This window comes from Cornus florida, unplaced genomic scaffold, assembly GCF_030987335.1.
Source record: "Cornus florida cultivar Cherokee Brave unplaced genomic scaffold, ASM3098733v1 CherokeeBrave_3.0.0_Hap2_Chr10, whole genome shotgun sequence".
Classification (NCBI taxonomy): Eukaryota; Viridiplantae; Streptophyta; class Magnoliopsida; order Cornales; family Cornaceae; genus Cornus; species Cornus florida.
In genome coordinates this window covers 49,768,648-49,779,182 of record NW_026775580.1, presented here as the reverse complement: position 1 = coordinate 49,779,182, position 10,535 = coordinate 49,768,648, and the positions used below count along the sequence as shown (strand labels likewise).

General features: G+C 36.2%; 1 pseudogene; it reads right to left on the bottom strand.

Annotated features, from left to right (window-relative positions):
* Positions 1–6,856: 6,856 nt before the first annotated feature.
* Positions 6,857–6,954, bottom strand: LOC132280272 (small nucleolar RNA R71; annotated as a pseudogene).
* Between the last annotated feature and the right edge of the window lie 3,581 nt (positions 6,955–10,535).

Below are 10,535 nucleotides of genomic sequence, written 5' to 3'. Positions count from 1 at the left end.
ATTGGTTGAAGCATTCCCAATGGAATTTGGCCTTGTTGTTGTGGTGGAATTTATGGTCTAGGCATGCCTAATGGTACTTGGATGTTTTCATAATGCACATTAGGGTGGAGGATGCCTTGTTGGTCTATGTAACCAAGGTCCTCCACATGGTCATTATTTTGCTCCTCCATTGATGAAATGGAGTGATGAGAACTACCTCTTCCCCTAGGATTACGAACAATTGATTCAAGATGAAAATTAAGAGGGACAAGAGTAGGATTTAATGACATATGACCATACATGCACTAGCAAAGACAATAACAAGAAATAAGCAATTAACAAACACTTTGCCCCCACAACAAATCAACAAATCTTCACATACATTGATCCCAAACTCCCATGCTTGAACAATATGCAAAGAAAAATAAATTGCCTCCACGCGGGCTCATGATTTATCGAAGAAATGAAAAACAAGCCTCTACGCAGGCCGACGATTTAACTAGAGCTTGAGTTAAAAAGATCTCACAAAGGGTCCTTAAGCAACTTCAATTTAACTTTCAACTTTCTAGCCTTGCTTTGCCTTGCAATTTTAGATTTTTAGCCTTTTTGTGCTTAGCTTAGCTCCACTTGGCATCCTTGCTCTTCAATTCTCATTTGTTTGATTTCTTTACTCAAATCACCTAGTCAATCAAGAATAAACACAATAAGTAACTAAAAAGAAAATAAAGAAAAGACACAATCAAAAGAGTACTAATTCCTATTTGTTTCCAAAACACGGCGTTGCCAATTAAATCCCCGGTAACGGCGCAAAAAACTTGGTGTGTGCTGTACCGATGTAATACCCCTAATTTTAAAAGGATAGTCCTGGCATTTATTTAATTGTTTAATCTTTTATTTAAATTATTTTAATTGTGTGTTTCTTCCATGGTTATTTAAATTTGTTTTTTTTTGTTTTAATTAATTGATTAAATTGTTTGGTTTTCTTTTATTACATTGTTTTAAATTAAATTGTTTTATGATGTTTTATTTGACTTAATTGATAATGGGGTTTATTTAATTAAATTGGTTTAAAGTAGGATTGTGTTTTTAGTATATTCACGTATTAGCCGACACAGGTTTTAATTAACTTCTATGGGCTGGTTAGGATTTAGTTAGGGCTTTAATTAATTTAGGGTTTTGGTATAACTCTATAAATACATGGGTATACGTCTGCCGAGGGTTTCTGAAAACCCTATTCACCATATTCAGGTATACAGTGATACAGAGAGTTGTGAGGGCAGAGTAACAGAGAGGGAGTTTGCGTACGTTACAGAAAGAAAGATTTAAGGGAAACACAGAGTGAACTTGGGTGATTAGCAAAGCAACTCAAGGAGGAAGGAGCGTGGTAGTGGGGAACTACAATGTGGGACACAAACATATCACACAGAGACGGTGAATTAGAATTTCAAATCTGAAATTCAAAGGCAAGTCTCTGTTCCACTCTATCCCTTTAATCTGTGTTCTGTGCATACTTAGTTAAGACTCCAGGGATTAAAACAAGGATAAAATGGACTTAAATAAACTTTATAACAAGTTTTATATGCATGTATGAATTTCATTTACTCTCGTGAATTAACTGCTTTGCAAGAATTGTTGATTTTCTACTACTTGATTTTGCTGCGGATTGTTTTTGAATCTTGTGTTAGATTCTTGTTGTGAAGATATATTTATTAGTCTGAGACTTTAAATGAACCCTAGAATAAGTGTTTAACACAGTATTTAATTTCACTAAATAAATCTGTTGTGGGTTGCTTAAAAATTTCAGACTAAGGTTCTGTAAAAGTGGTTTTTAAAACTTGTGTTCCTACACATGTTAGGATTGGATCTCAATGGTTTAAACTTATTTGGGACTAAGATTGAACCTAGAATAAGAATTAGAACACACCACAGAGGCTCTGTAATCACCGGAGTCAGAGAGGATGAAGCTGGAACGGGCAACAGGCTGCTGAAGGGGATGGAGCAGGCTCCAAAACACAAAGGAGCCAGCTCAAAGGCAAGGGAGCCGGCTCTATTAGAGTTTGGAGCCAGCTCAATGCTGAAGGAGCCGGCTCTAACCCAAAAATGGAGCAGGCTCAATGTTTTAATTGAGCCTGCTCTTTCTTGAAGCGCACTGAAAGGAGTTTTAAGGGCTGTTTGGGCTGCACGGTGTTTTCTAAGGCTGTTTAAAAGCTACTGTGAGATGTAATTAAATGTTAGGGACTTAAATAAATATTGAAAACATTTAATACAATAATGGTTTAAGGAAAGGATCAATGAACAACTCAAATAGTGGCTATACGTTGCACTGTTTTTGCTAGGTTTATATGACTGGAACTTGGCAAAGTTTTTATATATAATTGAATTATATGTAATCCTATATTTGTATAGTGTTATAATTATGGTGAATTAATTATATTTAACTATACTTAGTTTGGATTTAATTGATATTTAATTTGTTTAATTTGTATCAATTTATCGGTTGTTGTGGAGGACTTAAACACTATGATTTATTTTAGCGGTTTAAATGATTGGAGCATGATATTTAGATTTTGTAATGAATACCTAATATTGGTATATGAATTTATACAAATGCATATTCTGGAGTACGGTTGTTGATTATATAATGTTGTTTTAATAACTATGCTATATGGAGGATTTGTATGTACCGGTATGGGACAATGACATACTAGGTATGGATTAGTCAAACACTAAATCCTACTTACTTTGGATTAAGGTATGGATTAACCCTATGAGTTAAGTCCATCACCTACTTGTGTCATGTCAACAAAATAGTTGAATGACTTAATATGGTTTCAGGACGGATGGATATACATATACCAGACCACCACACAGATGGATGGTATTATGTATTAGGAGGAGTATGGACTTTATATATTTATTATATTTGCCATAGTATGAGCTTGAGTCTCAGGACCATGGTTAGGGCGCGTATATCGCCTAGGATAGATAATTGGACATAGGTGTTGTTCCCTGGTAGGTCTAGGTACTCATGCCCACCCTAGGGTGCGTATTCGCATGTTGTCTTCTATTCAGGCTGAGACAAACCTACTGGACTAGCGAGCGTCCTATAGTGTGTACTATATACATATATTGACTACTCTAGATATTGTTGAGTCTTCCTAGGATGTATCTACGTATCGGATTACTATTTGGATTATAGTAGATCAGGACTTGCATGTGGGCCTGACCCACTTCTTTAATTTTCAGGTGCTCGTCAGTTCCAGGGTTAGAGTTTGGACGTGCAGAGCAGATACAGCTATTCACTCCTCTGATTATATAGGAATTTTCTCTATGTTATCTTTGGATTTTGTTTTTATTATTTCAGTATCGTTTGGAGAATTTAAATAAGGGGTCCAATGGATGGATTCCCGAGTTGTAAACTGATGGAGTTTTGGAGTTTGGGTTTGATGGATTTTAATAATTATAATATTTTGCGGATTCTATTTTTAGTTCTTTTCAGCTTTAATTTCATTTCTTAATTCATTTTTTATTCCGTGTTCATTATAAATACTTTAATTGTTTGATATTCCCTCGGGCTCGGGCCTGGGCCTGATCAACCCGTGTCTCGGATCCGAGGGGTATCACAACCGATGCCCCAAAAGTTTTCAAAATGATATGAACTAAGAGTGTGAATGTGCAATGTGGCCAAGTTTTAAATTTGTAAAAGCCACCACTACCTCTAACTAAAAATATAGCTAGGGTGAGTAGGGATTGTCCCAAGGGATTTGTAGGTGCCTTTGTAATGGAAACAATATATAGGGTTAGTAGGTTGAGTGATCAATGATTGGTTGGATTAATTGATTAAGCTATTATGCAAGTGAAATTAAAGTAAACAAAATTCAATGATTAATAAAGTAGAGAAAGATATAGAGGGGAAGACTTGGGGTACTAGAGCTCACCACTAAGCTCGACTTCACTAGACACTAGCAATTGTATATTAATGGGGAAATTGACTTGTAAGTTGTATGTGTGTGTGTGTGACATTAAGTAAAACTAGGCATGGATGGCAAATAAGCATAGATTGTTAAGCCAAATCAAATGGAAAGCACAACCTATCAAATGAGACCAAAATCCATTTAATGAAACCACAATTTATGCACACACAACTATCTAGAAACATACACCTAATGCATTCATAAGTATGGACACCAAGGAACAAGAGTAGATTGTCCACCTATCTATGAATTTAAAGCAACTACACTACATCTACACTAACGACATGAAATTTAACTAAGTAAGCTAAAGTTGTGGAACAATCTGATGAGCGCTGAAAAGTGCGCATTTAAACCCCTTAAGCTTAGGTATTCTGGGACCTTTATCTATCTTACTTTCCCGTTTTAGACTAATTTTGTGTTATTGCCCTTTTTAGGTAAGCTAATTCGGCCAAATAAAAGCTTAAAAGAAGCTAACTCAAGCTGGATGGAAAAAAAGAGCAAAGTGGAAGCAGATTGAAGCAAAGTATGGAATTCAGCAAGTTCGCTCGATCACAAGTATATTTCGATGAAGCGAAAGTTCACCGATCAAGGCATTTCAAGATGGATCCAAGCTCTTTTGTCCTTATCCAAAGATCCCACAAAGTTCGATCGATCCAACAATTCTCAGATCGATTGAAAAGATTCCATCTTATCCTGTTGTACCACCCCACCTACCACTTTTGTCTCTTTCCTCAAAACATCTCAGATCTGTCCTTATCCATAAAGGCGCCGCCATGGGAGGATCGATTCAGCCAAAGTTTGATAGATCTTAGCCATGTTCGATCGATCTCACCACAAGTTCGATCGATCAAACTTCCTCAAGCCCGAAAAAAGACAAAGTCCAGCTCATTAAAGGTTGGCTCTTAGTGCAATCATTGGAGGAATATTGATGTGCGAGCCCAGACTATTGGGTGTGACATTTTAACCTACCTATATAAAGAATATGAGCCATTCTTGAGAACATACTTGACATAACTTACATATTGTATAACATATTCTTGGAAAGGAGGCTAGAGACATTCCTGAGAGGTTTTCCATCTACTTCAAGAAGATGAGCATTTCCACTAAGTAGATAGCCCTTGAAGGTTGGAGGACACCATTCATGAGTGGCTAGACATCTTTTTGGGGCTAGAGTTAGCCCTAAGCTTGCTTTCTTTATCTTAATTCATGTATTTTTGAGGAGATTTGTGTTGTAATACATGTTTTGACATATTTATATGCATAGATATTGTTTATTCAATGATTTGTGTGGTTTAATTCTTCCAAGTGACCATTTCATTTTATCCATATGTCTATGTATGCTAGAATAGATATTTATGTGTTTATCTCTATTTCTTGTGTTGTTGATGCATGTCTATGTATATTAATGCTATAGATCTAGAGATTGTTAAGATATAGTGCTTAATAAAATGGTCTTGTAGTTTATTTGATGGTTCATACTCATTTCGTGATGGATTGTGCCTCTCTCTTAGTCTCATTAGTTTAATTTTCATGTCATTAGCTTAGATGTAGTGTAGTTACCTTAGTTGTTACATGGGAAGATAATCCATGTTTGTTGTTTGATGTTCCATACTTATGAATGCAAGTAGTATATTTCACTACCTTTTGAACATCTTTTAAGCGTTGGTGCAACGATAATACCAAGTTTTTGGCGCCGTTGCCGTGGATTTAATTGGCAACGCCGTGTTTTGGAAATAATTAGGGATTAGTACTCTTTTGATCGTATCTTTACTTTATTTTTATTTTTGGTTACTTATTGTGTTTGTTCTTATTTGACTAGGTGAAATTGAGTAAAGAGGTTAAGCAAAGGAGACTTCAAAGCAAGGAGCTAAGCTAAGCCCAAAAAGGACTAAAAATCTAAAAAATGCAAAGCATGGCAAAGTTTGGAAGTTGAAAACCAATTGAAGTTGCTTAAGGACCCTTTGTGAGATCTTTCTAACTCAAGCTCTAGTTAAATCGTTGGCCCACGTGGAGGCTTATTTTCCATTTCTTAGATAAATCGTGAGCCCGCGTGGAGGCAATTTACTTTTCTTTGCATATTGTTTAAGCATGGGAGTATGGGATCATTGAATGTGGAGATTTGTTGATTTATTTGTTGCGAGGGCGAAATGATTGTTATTTGTTTGTTATTTGTTTTTCTAGTGTATGCATGGTCGTAGGTCATTGAATCCTACTCTTGTCCCTTCTAATTTGCATCTTGAATCGGTTGTTCGTAATCCTAGGGGGTGGGGTAGTTCTCATTACTCCATTTCACCAATGGAGGATTTAAATGATGACCATGTGGAGGACCTTGGTCACATAGACCAACAAGGTAACCTCCAACCTAATGTGCATTATGAAAATGTTCAAGTACCATTAGGCATGCCTAGACCCTTCATTCACCATCAACAACAAGGCCAAGTTCCATTGGGAATGCCTAGGCCAATATTTGCTCCACAACCCCACATAGTTAAAGCTAATCAAGGTGTTCGTCTAGCACCACCAATTGTGAATCCTCCCATTGTATTGAGAGGTCATTATGTGCCTAATGAATACAATGCACCCACTTGCATTCAATTGCTTCCATTTAGAGCACATCACTATGAAATTAAACCACAAACTATTCAAATGCTTCCAAACTATCATGGACTTCCAAGTGAAGAACCTTATAAGCATTTGGATGAGTTTCTTGAAGTGTGTTCCACCGTGAAATACACGGACATGCCGGAAGAAGTGTTAAGGCTTAAACTTTTCCTTTTACCCTTAAAGACAAGGCAAAATATTGGTTCAACAATCTTAGGCCTTTTTCGATAACTTCTTGGGCGGAAATGCAACAAGAGTTCTTGAAAAAGTACTATCCAATTTCTAAGACCAATGCCATGAGAACTTCCATTAGAGAATTTTCTCAAGGGGATGGGGAAATGTTTTATGAGGCATGGGAAAGGTTTAATGATTTGCTTAAAAAATGCCCTCATCATGACATACCTAAGTGGCAACTAGTTCAATATTTCTTTGAAATCTTACCGGATAATCACAAGGGTATGGTTGATGCATCAATGGGTGGTTCTTATCTTGACAAGCATGAAAATGATGTGTGGCAATTGTATGAAAGTATGAGTGAAAATTCCATGCATAGGTCTTTGTCTTCTAAAAATGGTAGAAATCTAAGAGGAAAGAAGAATGTTAGCTTGTATCAAGTTGACAACTCCAATGATATAGTCGTCAAGATGAAATCCTTATCTCAAAGGTTTGATCAATTCTTGATTAACCAAAACTCGACGAATTAAATGCTTTCCGCCCCTAATCATGTTCATCTTCGTGCATCTAATGAATCATATATGACTTATTCAAATGTCTTGCATTTTACTTCTAATTATCCCCATGGACATGTGCAAAATGAAAACCATAAGCAAGCCAATGCTATTTTTACTAACCAAGGGAATAATCCCTATGGAAATCATTACAATCCTAGTTGGAGGAACCATCCGAACTTTTCTTAGAAAAGACAAGGGAAAGGCTCAAACCCTCCCCAAGGTGGTTTTCAAGGGAAATCTGTTCCACCTTCGATGCAAAGCCAAAGTTCCCAAGGTTTTAGATCATCATTTCAATCCCATGGTAATCAATTTTCTAATTCTCATTTTCCTAATCAACCATCTCATTCTCAAGGAAACTCTAGGAGTCCTACCTTTGAAGAGAAAGTTTTGACCGCTCTAGGCACTCTAGAGGCGAACACTCAATTGCTTCATTCTCATTCTCAATCCATTGCTAAGCTAGAAATCCAAGTAGGGCAAATAGCTAGTACTTTAAATGCTAGAGAGAAAGGGAAAATGCATTTGAATGCCCCACCAAAGCAACAATATGTTGTGGAGACTCATTCCTCATCGGAAAGTCCTATAATAGAGCATGTCAATGCGGTGACAACCTTGAGAAGTGGGAAAATCATTGACAACCAAGTAGATGTGTCCAATAAAGAGAGTGAACCAGTGCAACCAAAGTTGACACCCGTCCCGTTTCACATTTTATTCCTCCTTCATTGCATATGCATGATCATTCAAATGAGAAAGTGTCAAAAAGTGATTTGAAAAGTGAGTTCAAAATTGATTTAAAAAATGAATCAAAGCATGATATGAAAAATGATTTGAAAAATTCTTTTGTTGATGATGTTTCGAAGAAGGATTTTGAAAAAGTTTTTGAGCCAAGAGCTCCATTTCTGGATGCCTTGAAAGGATCAATTTATCTTGACAAGCAAAAGACAAAAGCAAAAGAAATCATTGATGTGTTTAGGCAAGTGAAGGTTAACCTTCCGCTTTTGGATGCAATCAAGTAAATTCCGGCTTATGCCAAGTTTTTAAAAGATCTTTGCACCCAAAAGAGGAAGAACAAAAGCCAAGCATCTAGGAAAGTGGTTTGATTGAGCAAGTGAGCTCTATTTTGCAACATAACACTCTTCCAAAAGTTCAAAGACCCTGGTTCACCTACTACATCTTGTGTCATTGGTGACCATGTCATTAATCGAGCTCTTCTAGACTTAAGAGCAAGTGTTAATCTTCTTCCATAATCGGTATATGTCAAATTAGGCTTAGGAGACTTGAAACCGACGTCGTTGGTTTTGCAACTTGCCGACCGATCCATCAAAAAGCCTAGGGGTATCATTAAGGATGTATTGATTAGGATTGATAAATTTTTCTTCCCCGTTGATTTCATTGTCATTAACACTGAACCGGTCCCGAATCCTAAGAGCCAAATTCCCGTTATCCTTGGCCGTCCTTTCTTGGCAACCGCGAATGCCAACATTAATTGTAGGACGGGGATAATGAAAATCTCATTTGGCCACATGAAGGTGAAGTTGAATATCTTCAATCCAACCCCAAATTCATTTGATAAGCATGAAGAAGTGAATGTTGTAGCGAAATGTTATGCTAATAAATGTAAAGGAATAGAGTCTTTGCTTGAAACCAAAATTTCAAAAGGGTTGTCTTCAACCCTAAATTCGAAAAAATTTATTTCAAAATCTTGTTTTGAAAGGGCATGGAAGCTTAAGATCACATTGAAAAAGGATCAACAAGTTCCTTTGAGCCTAATCCAATAAGTTCTCTAGGGAACTATTTGCTGGGTGGAGTTCAAAGTACTTATCACCCCATTAAAGAGGGGATGCACTATAAGATGTTTAATCTAGGCTAAAAGAGCCCAACATCTTGCTATAGACATTAAAGACTAGTACATTTCGTAGGGTGTCACAACCCTATTCCTCCCTCATTTCTATTTTAAATTTCATTTCTTGCGAAGTTTAGATATTTGCTTTAGGTTCATATACATTACTAGGAACTGTGATTAGGATTGCATGCACTTTCATGATGAAAATGGACATTTTGTTCCTGTTCGATTGATCTCAAAAGAGGTTCAATCGATCGAACTCCATACCTGCATCCAATCATCTCTCTGTCAAATCGCTCGAAGAAAACCTGCATATTTCAGCTCTCTGTCTAATTGATTGGAAATTATTCGATCGATCCAGATTCATCTTGGATCGATCGGTAATCTCAATGCTTAGAAAAATTTTAAACCTGCATCCAACCTGCATCCAAAGACCTCTCTGTCCCATCGTTCAAACATATCTGCAGATTTTTGCATGTTCGATCGATCGGAGTACTTCTGAGATCAATCTTGGATAAATTGATCTCTGTTCTTTGATTTACTATTTGGACTTTGACTTTGACTTTTGTTTCGAATTTAAAAAAAAAAAAACAGAGAGAGAGAGAGAAATTGTCAAAAATACAAAAATATTTCTGTTTATTTTATTTTATTTTATTTTGTTTTTTTTGAAAAACATAAATATTTTCAATTTTCCATTATTAATTTTCCATTTATTTTTATTTTATTTTATTCATTTTCCAAACAAAATCCAAAAAAAATTTTTGATTTTTAATTTCTAATTTTTAAATTTTAATTTTCCAAAATTCAAAAATAGTTTTAATTTTTAATTATTTTTAATTCAGAAAAATCCAAAAATTTCAAAAATAATTTTGTCATTTAAGAGAAGAGATCGATTCCAGTTCGATCGATCTGAGGATTCAGTTCGATCGATCGATCTGAAAAGGAAATATTTTTAAAAATCGAACCTAGGGTCTTTCAATCGATTTCAAAAAAATCGATCTTCAAACCCTAGAGCCCATCGCCGCTGCAAACCTTCTATTCTATCTCCGGCGAACCCTCCGGCGACTTCATCTCATCCTGAATCTCTCTCCCTCATCCCGGATCTTGGATTTCATTCGCATCTCATCTTCTCTCTCGGTTTGGGGTAAGATCCGAGATCCCTTTTTTATTTCGAAGCTTTATTTTGATGCCATCACTGCTTTCCATGTTAGATTTATGATGATGATGGTGATTATAGCCATTGATGAAGCTTTGAAGCTCTATATATATGTGTGTATATATTGGTTTATATTTTTGGTTTTGATTTTTGATTTTGGAGGTCACGGGCCTAATTAAGTGACCATGTTTGTTGATTTGTTGTGTAGAGGGACCCACGAGCTTACTTGTGAGGCCCCCGTACCATCCACGTCA